The sequence below is a fragment of the Caretta caretta genome, chromosome 22, assembly GCF_965140235.1.
Source record: "Caretta caretta isolate rCarCar2 chromosome 22, rCarCar1.hap1, whole genome shotgun sequence".
Lineage (NCBI taxonomy): Eukaryota > Metazoa > Chordata > Testudines > Cheloniidae > Caretta > Caretta caretta.
Window position 1 is genome coordinate 24,104,739 of NC_134227.1, and position 12,557 is coordinate 24,117,295.

At 47.4% G+C, this 12,557-nt stretch overlaps 1 pseudogene; it reads left to right on the plus strand.

The window, feature by feature from the left end:
• LOC125625384 (uncharacterized) overlaps nt 1–12,557 on the plus strand; it is a 45,856-nt pseudogene that overhangs the window by 18,463 nt on the left and 14,836 nt on the right.

Consider the following 12,557-nt stretch of genomic DNA (forward strand, 5'->3'; position numbering starts at 1 on the left):
ATGTGGCACCTTAGAGACTAACACGGCTGCTACTCTGGTACCCATCTTGACTAACTCCTGGCAGTAGTTCCCTCCCCAAACTGCCATCTCCCTGAGTGTTTGGATGGGAGCTGGATGCAGAATTGATCCCCTCCTCTCGCCCCTTTGGGGAAGAGTTGGGGGAAATTCAGTCTCTGATTTTTTTCCATCTTCAGCTATTCTCTTGGTTTCTTCTCCCCTTTTCCCTCTGGTTTCTAAGGTTTTTCTTTCTCTGACCCAGGAAGTGATGGGATGGTGAGAGAGACTGTGGAACAGAATCCTCAGCAGGAAGATGAGCAAGTGGAACCACATGGGGCGTTGTTGCAAGGATGCAAAAAGAGTGTGTCCAGGAGTTGTGAGCAGGGAAAAGGCTCTCAGGGGCAGCACAGGCCAGAGAAGCAGCAGGGAAACCAGCCAGTGCAGAAAGTTGGAATATCTGTTAATTATCGGGGAACTCACAAAGGCCTCAAGGAAATCACAGCCCAGCAGAGAATCCTGACGGGAGAGAGAAATAACACGGGCTTTGAGTGTGGGAAAAAGTTCAGGAGGCGCTCACACCTCATTACCCACCAGAGAATCCACACCAGAGTGAGACCCTATGGACGCTGTGAGTGCGGGAAAACCTTCACTCAGCATTTGCTATCAGAGGATCCACACAGGGAAGAAACCCCATGAATGCTGTGAGTGTGGGAAAACCTTTTGGCACTCAGCCCTTATAAAACATCAGAGGATCCACACAAGGGCAAAAGCCTATGAATGCTGTGAGTGTGGGAAAATGTTCACTGAGTGCTCACACCTTATTCGCACTCAGAGGATCCACACGGGAGAAACCCTATGGATGCTGTGAGTGCGGGAAAACCTTCGCTGAGCGCTCACACCTTATCTGCCATCAGAGAATCCACAAAGGCCAGCGCCCCTATGAGTGCTGCGAGTGCGGGAAAACCTTCACTCAGCACTCACATCTTATTGCACATCAGAGGAGTCACACAGGGGAGAAACCCTGTAAATGCTTTGAGTGTGAGAAAACCTTCTCTTGGCATTTAGCCCTTATAAAACATTGGAGGATCCACACAGGAGAGAAACCCTATAAATGCTGTGAGTGTGGGAAAACTTTCACTGAGTGCTCAACCCTTATTCGTCATCAGAGAATCCACACAGGGGAGAAACCCTATGAATGCTGTGAGTGTGGGAAAACCTTCACTCAGAGCTCAAACCTTATTACGCATCAGAGGAGCCACACAGGAGAGAAACCCTATGAATGCTGTGAGTGTGGGAAAACTTTCACTCGGAGCTCAGGCCTTATTACACATCAGAGAAGCTGCACAGGAGAGAAACCCCATGAATGCTGTGAATGTGGAAAATTCTTCCATCACAACTCTTCTCTTATTTATCACCAGAGAAGCTGCAAGGGAGATAAACACCATGAAAATCTTTTCTCGGGTTCAGAAAAGATTGTTTTTTCCTAATTCCCAAGTAGTGCACTTTAAAGCAGCATTTGTGGCATCTCAGCTCCTTTAGGTGAGTTGTCAGCTTTTCCCTTTTGCAGCTCACCCTTCCTTGGAGTGAAGCCCACAGTGTTTTTCATCAACTCCTTCGTCCTCTCTCATGGAAATGTGCGTCCCTCCAACAGGAATGCCCATCAGTCCCAGGTGGGGGAACCAGGAGTGATCTCTACTAGGTACATGGAGGTTAAATCTACCTGGGCCTTGACACCACTAGGGTTTTCCATGGAGTTCGCGATCCTGATATAAAAACACAACTATTTTTTCAAGAAAGAAAATAGCCCATATAGCGTCCAGGGTAATGTAGCAAATTTCCTTACCACTGGACACAAGCTCCGTCACTTTTTCTAGTCTAACCAAATTTGGAGCATCACGTTTATAATTTTTTCTCCCACTGCAAAGTGATTGTTAGTCACCAGGTTCCCCCACTAGGGACAGATTGCCTCATTCCCAGTTGTTGCCACGTTGCACTGGATTCTGCTGAATAGCAGTTGGGCTTTTTACCATTTTTTCCATGTAAATATAACAGAGAAGGAGCAGGGATAGAGGGTGTGACAAAGTGGGGATTTTTCCTTGTTATGTTTTAAGTGAGTCTTACTGTTTTTCATGAGTACGGCGTGTGCCTCAGTTTCCCTGTGTGCTGCACCAATACCTTGGTGGTGGGAATAGGGGTGTGTGACTTTGGCTGAGACCTCTGGGGCTGGTGAGGCTGCCTGCATGACCGGTATGTGACGTTGCACTCCATATGCTTTATGGAAATATGCTTATGACATAACTGGAATATGCTTCACACTAAATACCCCTTGTATCGTGTCATTAGAAAGCTTGTAATCTACTAAGTGTGTTCATCCTATTTGTTTGTATGTATTATTTCTATATCTGGAGTTAGGAGAATTAGCTATAAAATTGTTTCACTGATGTAAACATATGAAGTAGAGGCCATTACGGGTGCTCCAGAAACAATCAGTTGTAAATGGCCTTAGTTTCTTGAAAGCCTTCTTGTGTACATGTGGGCCAGCCCATGGGGAATGGAGACTAGGGGTCTTACCGTGACATGTGACCATGTCACCTGATAATTAAATCCATCTTAAATCTGGTACTTTTCCATTTAGAAGGAAGGGTGGGGACCCAGAGAGACAAAAGATTCCTGCCTTGTGCCAAAGCTGTAGAAGGGGGTGGAGCAGGACAAAGGGGGCCAGTCATGAGAAATCCCCTGCTTACCACCTGAGATGTCTGCTGGAACTAACACTACCTGGGGAAAGGATCGGGCCCAGACTAGGAAGGAGTCTAATCTGTGAAAGAAGCTTATTGGAACATCCCTGAGGGTGAGATATTACCTGTAATCCTTTTTTTAATGTATTAGGTTTAGACTTGCGTGTTTTTGCTTTATTTTGCTGGGTGACTTACTTTGTTCTGTGTGTTATTACTTGAAACCACTTAAATCCTACTTTTTATACTTAATAAAATCACTTTTCTTTATTAATAAATCTAGAGTAAGTGATTAATACCAAAGGGAGCAAACAGCGGTGCATATCTCTTTATCAGTGTTACAGAGGGTGGACAATTTATGAATTTACTCTATATAAGCTTTATACAGAGTAAAACAGATTTATTTGGGTTTTGGATCCTATTGGGAACTTGGTATCTGGGTGCTGGAGACAAGTAAGCTGCTGAGCTGTTTTCACTTAAAGTCTGCAGCTTTGGGGGCGTGGTTCAGACCCTGAGTCTGTGTTGCAGCAGGTTAGTGTGTCTGGCTCAACAAGACAGGGTTCTGGAAGTCACAAGCTGGCAGGTAAAACAGGTTCAGAGGTATTTTCAGCACATCGGGTGACAGTCCCATGGGGGTCTCTGTGACTGAACCCGTCACACGGTGCCTTTCGTAACCGGAGACCCAGGAATGTGTTAAGGAAAAGTTAGCATATGTGTATATGTGACTCCATTTTGGTTTGGGGCCCACCATTGTCTAAAAGTAAAGACATCATGCACCAGGAGGAGTGTTCCTTAGATACTGCATTCCTTTGAAACCCGCCCCCTTGTTTCCAGCCCATCTCGAATCCCGGTTTCTGTTCTTTGTCTGTTCCTAACTCCCTGCCTCCTGGCCTTGATGCGAGCCTCCCATCCCGATAAGAAAGGCTACTGGTGCATTGCTTTAGGACCATGTTGTTTAGTTGAAGTAATGGTCTAGCACGGGGAATGTACCTAGCATGGATGGGTGGTAGATAAGGGAAGGGTTTGTCTATTGGCTAAGGTTTCCGATGCACTAGGGCAACGTGCTTTGCTAAAAGGTATATAATCTCTGTATAACCTGCATTCGGGGTCCCCTCCTGACTAGCAGGGGGGCACCACGCTCGAGCATAATAAACTTAGTATCTTTGGGAACTCTGCAGTTGTGACAGGTTTCAGAGTAACAGCCGTGTTAGTCTGTATTCGCAAAAAGAAAAGGAGTACTTGTGGCACTTAGAGACTAACCAATTTATTTGAGCATGAGCTTTCGTGAGCTACAGCTCACTTCATCGGATGCATACTGTGGAAACTGCAGAAGACATTATATACACAGAGACCATGAAACAATACCTCCTCCCACCCCACTCTCCTGCTGGTAATAGCTTATCTAAAGTGATCATCAAGTTGGGCCATTTCCAGCACAAATCCAGGTTTTCTCACCCTCGCCCCCCCCCCCCACAAACTCACTCTCCTGCTGGTAATAGCAGGAGGGTGAGAAAACCTGGATTTGTGCTGGAAATGGCCCAACTTGATGATCACTTTAGATAAGCTATTACCAGCAGGAGTGTGGGGTGGGAGGAGGTATTGTTTCATGGTCTCTGTGTATATAATGTCTTCTGCAGTTTCCACAGTATGCATCCGATGAAGTGAGCTGTAATTCACGAAAGCTCATGCTCAAATAAATTGGTTAGTCTCTAAGGTGCCACAAGTACTCCTTTTCTTTCTGCAGTTGTGGACTTTGTTCGTGTGCCTCAGCCTAGACTTAGAGTGTGCGTGACCAATCGGGTGTAATTTGTAACAAATGGGATGCAACCAGGTGACTCTTTGCCCAGGAAACGAGACAAAGACAAGGAGGAGGAGCAATGGGGGTGTCTGACTTTGGGTCGCTGGAAGCTGGCAGTCTGCTTGGGGGGACCCGAAGAGGGGGAGTTCAGGGCATCTGGCCCATGACTCCCTAAGGTGGACTTGGCCGAAAGTCACTGATTTCTGTGCTAATGAGTTCTGTTCTACACCGTGTTTCTGTCGAATAATAAACCTTTTGTTTTACTGGTTGGCTGAGAGTCACGCTGGCTGGGGGGCAGGGCCCTCTGGCTTCCCCAGAAGCCCCGTCCGGGCAGACTTGCTGCGGGAAGCCCACGGTGTGGAAGGGGATGCTGAATGCTTCGAAGTCAGACCCAAGAAGGTCAAAGTTGTGTGAGCTTCTTGCCCTGGTGGCAGTGTGTCATGGAGTGTGGCGGAGTCAGGGCCCTGCACCCCCACTTCCTGCGATTCACCGTGACTCTCAGCCAGCCAGTAAAACAGAAAGTTTATTGGACGACTGGAACACAGTCCCAAGCAGAGATGGGAGAGGGAGGCAGGGATGAGGGCAAGATTAAACACACCGAGAGAGCTCTGTGTAGTGATGGTTCTTGCTTGGCTTTATTAGTTTGCAGAGGAATCGTTGAGAAGCCCTAGTCGGAGGAGAAGCTGGCAGAAGTGGACCTGAGCATCCTTCTAAGGAGACATGAATAGTCCTCATGTTTCTGCCTTCTGCTTAACTGGCTGTGAGTAAGAAGTCAGTGCTTTGAATTCGTCATCTGTACTCACTGTAGTTTTCCTCACAGGCCGTGTGCTTCCTCGTTGGGTACGAGTCTCTGGGATTAAGGCTGGGGAAGGGACAAGAGTCTCCTGAGCAAAGTGACTATTTTGGGTGCCGTTACAATGGGTATCTTCCAGTTGCAGTTGTAAAGTAGTAATGGGAGATGAGTTAAGGGCGGAGCCCTGGGATACGGGAGATATGAAATGAAGAGACAACGCGACATTGCAGACGGAGATGCTAATTTTTTTTTTGTTCCCTCTTCTGCTGGGTTTAGTCCCAAGGGAAAAGAAGACAAGCGTCGGAGTCTACTGCCCTCATGCGACGGAAAGAGAGCGACAAGATCGTGAGCGTTGTTGATGCCATGGAAAAGTCGTCCAACTGGGAGCGGAAGAGCTGCCACCCTCGGTGAGGTAAGTGTCTATTTTGGTGATTGCTTTGCTCACGGCCCACCTCGCTCCTGGTAGGGACGCCCCTTTAGCTGGGGCTGGGTTTGTAAGAAGATGTTCTTGACTAGCTGTGGTTACGAGGGAGATAAGGTCCCCATTTTCAGGGGCTGGTCATGTTGTACCAATAAAATAAAAACCAGCAGGATCTTATTAAAGGGAAAAAGGCAAAATACCACATTTATTGTGAATACAGAAAGAATCATAGTAAGCAGTTAGTTCTAGTTATAACATTCCATTCAATCTCATATTTATTCACACATTCATTCATACAAACACACACACACACACACACACACACACACAGGTTCTGCAAGGTTGTTATCATCGTTACCAGCCTTAGAGTTGCTCATGCCAAGCCACTGGCCAGGTGGCCTGGACATGAGGAGGGAGCAGGGCCTTGTCAGATGCTCATCTGATGCTCCTGGAAGTTGGTTTGCAGAATCAGACCCCAAAGTTCTCACTTTTTAGAGTCTATTTTTATAGGAATTTCTTCCTATGCCAGTCTATGGGAATTGCTTCATCATGCTGTTGCTGAATCAATCAGCAGATAGCACATTCCTGACGGCTCCAAGATGTTATCTTGTTCTTTGGTTCTCCCATTCTTGAGGCTGTTGGGTGGATTCCAGTCTGCCCTCCGGGGGGTCCTCTGGTTATTTCCACTTGATGCCTTCTTCAGCCGATGGACACTGGATTCTTAGGCTGGCACCTCCCTGATCATTCAGTTATTATCCACACCAAGCATCCATCCACATACATCCTCTATCTCTATTTTAATCACAATTGTTAATACAACAAAAGGGTGGGGAGTCTCTGGGTGCTGTTTCTGTTGTTAGAGTATTGTTTTGAGTCTCTCTCTCTGTGAATTGCTTTGAGAATAGACTCTGTCTTAGAATGTACTAACACAATTAGCAGCTTGCAAGTTTCACACATAGAGGGAGAGAAACAGTACCAAAAACCAAGAGACCTCTTAATTAGTAATACCCTGGAATTTAAACTCTGGGGAATCAAACTCATTTGTGATTTTAATACAGAACTTTTTTAATATGATCCAACAGTCATTTCTCTGGCCAGTGTTACAAATTATACCTGACAGGTCATGCACACAAACTGCTGCGAATTATACCCGATAGGTCACGCACAGTTCGAGTATAGGCTGAGGCACACGAACAAAGTTCACAACTGCAGAATTCCCAAAAATACTAAGTTTATTATGCTCGAGCGCGGTGCCCCCCTGCTAATCAGCAGGGGACCCCGCATGCAGGTTATACAGAGATTATATACCTTTTAGCAAAGCACGTTGCCCTAGTGCATCGGAAACCTTAGCCAATAGACAAACCCTTCCCTTATCTACCACCTATCCCTGCTAGGTACATTCCCCGTGCTAGACCATTACTTCAGCTACACAACATGGTCCTAAAGCAATGCAGCAGTAACTTTTCTTATCAGAATGGGAGGCCCACATCAAGGCCAGGAGGCAGGGAGTTAGGAACAGACAAAGAACAGAAACCAGGAGTCGAGACAGGCTGGAGACAACGGGGGGAGGATTTTCACAGGAATGCAGTATCTAAGAAACACTCCTCCTGGTGCATGATGTGCTTGCTTTTAGACAATGGTGGGCCCCAAAACAAAATGGAGTCACATATGCTAACTTTTCCTTAACACCAGGAGCGGTGTGTCCTCTGCAGCAGAAGGTTCGATCCAGGAGGATGACTCCAGGTGGTGAGTCACTTGCCTTCCTTCCATGTTTTTTCTCTCTGTCTCTCTCTCTTCTCTAGTATGTTGGCCAACACACACACCCCCCGCACCTTTCTGTCCTTACCTTTCCTAGTGCCTTCTCCCTTCATAGGATACTGGGAGGCATGTTAGGTGTGCATCCCCACAGGCTGTGTCTCGGGAGCCATGAAGAAGTAGGAGTGGATGATAATCATGCAGGGCAGTGCATGCGAGAGTGGAGCAGTGACTGTCGGTATTAACTTGGTCTCTGTTCATCAAGTGGGGCCAATGTAGATGGAATGGAAGAGGGAGGCAGAAATGAGGGGAAGATCTCAGGCACCAATAGAGCTTTGTGTAGCGATGGCTTCTGCTGCTGCTCTTGCAGAGGAATTGCTGAGGAGCCCTAGCCAGAGGAGAAAGTGGCAGAGATGGACCTGAGCAGCTTGGACATTGTTCTCAGCAGACGTGAACAGTCCTCCACTTTCTGCCTCCCGCTTAACTGGCTGTGAGTAAGTGGTCAGTGCTTTCAATTCCTCATCTGTACTCGCTGTAGTACTCTTCACAGGCCATGTGCTTCCTTGTTGGGTATGGGGCTCTGTGGTATTAAGGCTGAGGAGGAGCCATGTCTGCTGTGCAGAGTGACCATGTGGGGTGCCATTGCAAGGGGTGCTTTTTGGTTGTAATGCTAAAGATGTAACGGGAAGAGGGTTGAGGGCAGAGCCCCGCCATGCAGGAGAGGGGAAAAGAAGGGCCAATGAGACGTTGCCGACTGAGATGGTAACTGATTTGTTTTTCTCCCTTGTGCTGGGTTTAGTACCAAGGGAAAAGAAGTCGCGTGCCAGAGTCTACTGCCCTCATGCGATGGAAAGCGAGTGACAGTGATAAGACCGCGAGTATTGTTGATGCCACGCAAAAGCTGTCCAACTGGGAGCAGAACTACTGCCACTCTGAGATAAGTGACTGTTTTGGTGATTGCTCTGCTCGTGGCCCACCTGGCTCCAGGTATGGACGCTCTTTTAGCTAAGGCTGGGTTTGTAAGGAAAGGTTCCTGACTAGCTGTTGTTATGAGGGAGACAAGGTCCCCATTTTCAGGGGCTGCTCATTTCTCTGGCCAGGAGCAGTGTGTCCTCCGCAGCAGAAGGTTGCATCTAGGAGGATGACTTCATGTGTTGAGTTGCTTGCCTTCCTCCAATGTTTTTCTCTTTCTTTCTCTCTACTCTAATGTGTTGGCCAGCTCTCTGTCTCCTCTCCTCTCCTTGTGCTGTCTCCCTTCTTAGGATGCAGGCAGGGGTACTAGGTTTGCATCCCGACAGGTGAGGTCTCGGGAGCCCTGGAGAAGTTGGAGCAGATGAAAATCATGCGTGGCAGTCGGTGTTGACTCGGTCATCGAATGGGGCCAGTGTAGATGGGTTTGGAGAGGGAGGCAGGGATGAGGGCAAGATTTCAAGCACCGGTAGAGCTTTGTGTACTGATGGCTCATGCTTGGCTTTTGCAGCTGCTCTTGCAGAGGAATTGTCCAGGAGCCCAGCCAGAGGAGAAGGTGCAAAGGTGTAGCTGAGCAGCTTGGGCATCCTTCTAAGGAGACATGAACAGTCCTCCCCTTTCTGCCTCCCGCATAACTGGCTGTATGTAAGCAGTCAGTGATTGGAATTCCTCCTCTGTAGTTGTTTTTTGTCACAGGCAGTGTGCTTGCTTATTGAATATGGGGCTCTTTGGTATTTAAGGCTGGGGAAGGTATCACACTTACAGTTGCCATCTTTCACGGGGTAATAAGCACCCCGACTTTCACAATAAACCAAAAATCAAGCTAATCCCATTTCAAAACAAGGAATCTGTAAGAACCCGAACACTCTGTGACTAGATCCCCCCGGTGTGCAGTCTGGGAGTGTGGTGGGCCCACTGTGCACCCCTGATTCTCTCCCCCACTTTGCCTCTCCTTGCCCTGTGCCCTTGCTTGCCAGGAGCCAATTTAAAAAAAAGAAGTAACAAACTGCAAGGTAAACAAGCAACAAGCCAGCATCCAAAAACTCGCCAAGAAGCAACTCTCAAGCCAATTAAGCGAAAAACAAGCCCAATTTCTGCATTTTCCCCACAGGTTTGGTATTTTTTACCAGAGTCTGCTGTGCAGAGTGACTATTTCGGGTGTCATTGCTGGGGTGCTTCTACCTGTAGTCCTGAAGGTGTAATGGGAAGGGGGTTGAGGGCAGAGCCCTGGGGTGTGTTAGATGCAAGAAGAAGAGCTTACGCCACATTGCCATCTGAGATGCTAACTTCTTTGTTTTTCTCCCTTGTGCTGGGTTTGGTACCAAGGGGAAAGAAGTCAAATGACAGAGTTTACTCCACTCGTATGATGGAAAGCAAGCGAGAGCAGGGAGACTGTGAGCCTTGTTGAAATGAGACAGGAGCCATACATTTGGGAGTGGAGCAGCCGCCAGTGTCAGTGAGATAAGTGATATATTTTATGCGAGATAGTCTTTTAAGGTATCATTGGAAAGGTTATAATTTACTGCATGTGATTATCCAATTTGGATGCATGTATCATTTCTGTATCTAAAGTTGGAAATATTGACTATGTAACAATTACAACCGGGTGTATACTTGGGAAACACCCACCAGACAACACGCCATCAGCCTTGATGGGCCATTAGGAAGAAACAATAAGACTGTGAAGACACTAATCTCTCTCCTTCCTGAGACGCATCCTGGGATGTAGCTGTGACGCTACTAGGTCAGGTGGTCCTGTCACCTGGTACTAAATGCTATGTTGGACTTCTAGTAATTTTCCACTAAAAGGAGGGGGAGGTCAAGACTGGGAAACAAAAGATTCCCGCCTTATGTAAATCTTACTTAAGGCTGGGGAGTAATGCAAACAGGTCTCTTCTCCGTTGCCTTCTTGTCAAAGCAGAAAGACTGCTAAAAGTACCTGAAGGGACAAAGGAACCGAGCAGGGGGAAAGTCCAGGGCTGAGTCCAGACTAAGACAGCAGTCTGCTCTGTAAAGAGAAATAACTGGAAATCTCAGCTACAGAAACCCTGCAACTTGCCTAAAAACAACGTTTAGGGTGAGAAATCACTTCCTGAGTCCAGTCTCTTTAAGATCTTAGGCTTAGTATTGCATGTTTGTTTTATTTGCTTAGTAATCTGCCTTCTGTTTGCTATCCCTTACAATCACTTAAAATCTTCTTCCCTTATAGTTAATAATAAACAAAAACAAGTTCATTAAACCCAGTTTGTGCAACTTCTAACGGGGGTGGGGCAAAAGTTGTGCATATCTTCCTCCACATTGAGGGAGGGGGTGAATTTATGAGCTTATGTTGTATAGATTTCTCTACGGCCCAAGACAATATTATTTTGGGTGTACTTTCCAGAGGGGAACTGCACTTGAGTGCTGGGAGATATCATAGCTGAGTCTTCTCGTAGAGAGCTGTTGACAGACTCTGTGCGATTCTACAGCTGGTGCGTCCCTACGTGTGTGTGTGTGTGCTGCCAGAGGCTGGAGAGCCTAAGTCAGCAAAACAAGGAGAGGGAGGCCAGGCTAGTGCAGCAGCAGGCTCAGAGAAATCCCAGTACATCAGGTGGCATCCCAGAATGGGGGTCAAACCCGTCACAGGGTGGGCCCCTGAGAAAAGCTAATTTCTCTGCTTCTAACTGGGGCACGATAAGTGCGGGGGGAATCCTTTGTGCCCTCCAAGGAGTTGTCAGGTGCTATGGAATCTTCCTGAAGTCTGGTAACTTCGTGGAGAGCAACTTGACTGGAACAAGAGATGCTTAGTCCTCAGGTGTCTTCCTTCTGTACACTGGGTGAGCTTCCCTGGTCATGCCAGTCTAGTCCTCCTCTCTGAAGCAGGCCACATTCAGTCGAGGATGTGAGCAGGGGTCTGAGAGTAGCCCTTGGCCTGTGTCTCCACTCACCAGGTTGCACCACCCAGGGCATGTGGAGGGTCCAGGGCTATGCACAGCACTCTGGACTGACTTGCTCCAGCTCAGGCTCCTGGGTTCTAACCCCTGCGCTTGCTGCTACTCAAGGGTTCTCCCTGTAAGTTACCCCAACTGGCCAGTGGATGTCATTGTAACGCAGTGGGAAAAAGGCTTTGTGAATTACTCTGACAGGTCACTGTTGCTCTGAGGGAAATGCTTTGTGCGTGACTCAGAGTGGCCACCCATTGTCACTGTCCCTTCATAAGGAAAATGGTTTGTGCATTACCCCAACTGGCCACCTGGTGTCACTGTTCCTCCATGAGGGAAATACTTTGTGTTACCAAATGGCCACTCGGGGTAATGCACACAGCATTTCCCTCGTGGAGGAACAGTGACACCAGGTGTCCAGTATCAGGGGGTAGCCGTGTTAGTCTGTATCCACAAAAACAATAAGGAGTCCAGTGGTACCTTAAAGACGAACAGATTTATCTGGGCATAAGCTTTTGTGGGTAAAAAACGACTTCTTCAGAAGCATGGAGTGAAAATTACAGATGCAGGCAATATATTGTGACACATGAAGAGAAGGGAGTTACCTCACAAGTGGAGAAGAACCAGTGTTGACAGGGCCAATTCGATCAGGGTGGATATAGTCCACTCCCAATAATTGATTAGGAGGTGTCAATTCCAGGAGAGGCAAAGCTGCTTTTGTAGTGAGCCAGCCAGTCCCTACTCAAGCCCAAATTAATGGTGTTAAATTTGCAAATGAATTTTAGTTCTGCTGTTTCTCTTTGAAGTCTGTTTCTGAAGTTTTTTTGTTCGAGTAATGTACAGTTGCTCCATGAAGGAAATGCTCTGTGCGTTACCCCGAGTATCCACCCGGTGTCAGTCTTCTCAATGTGGGAAATGCTTTGAGCATCCCCCAAGTGGCCACCCAGTGTCACTCTTGCTCCATTAGGGAAATGCTGTGTGCATTCTCCCAAGAGGCCGCCCATTGGTGGGATAACTCACGTGACTGGAGTACTGTCATGGATGGATATAAAGTGTTCAGGAAGGACAGTCAGGGCAGAAAAGGTCGGGGAGTTGCATTGTATGTAAGAGAGCAGTATGACTGCTCAGAGCTCCAGTATGAAACTGTAGAAAAACGTGAGAGTCTCTGGAT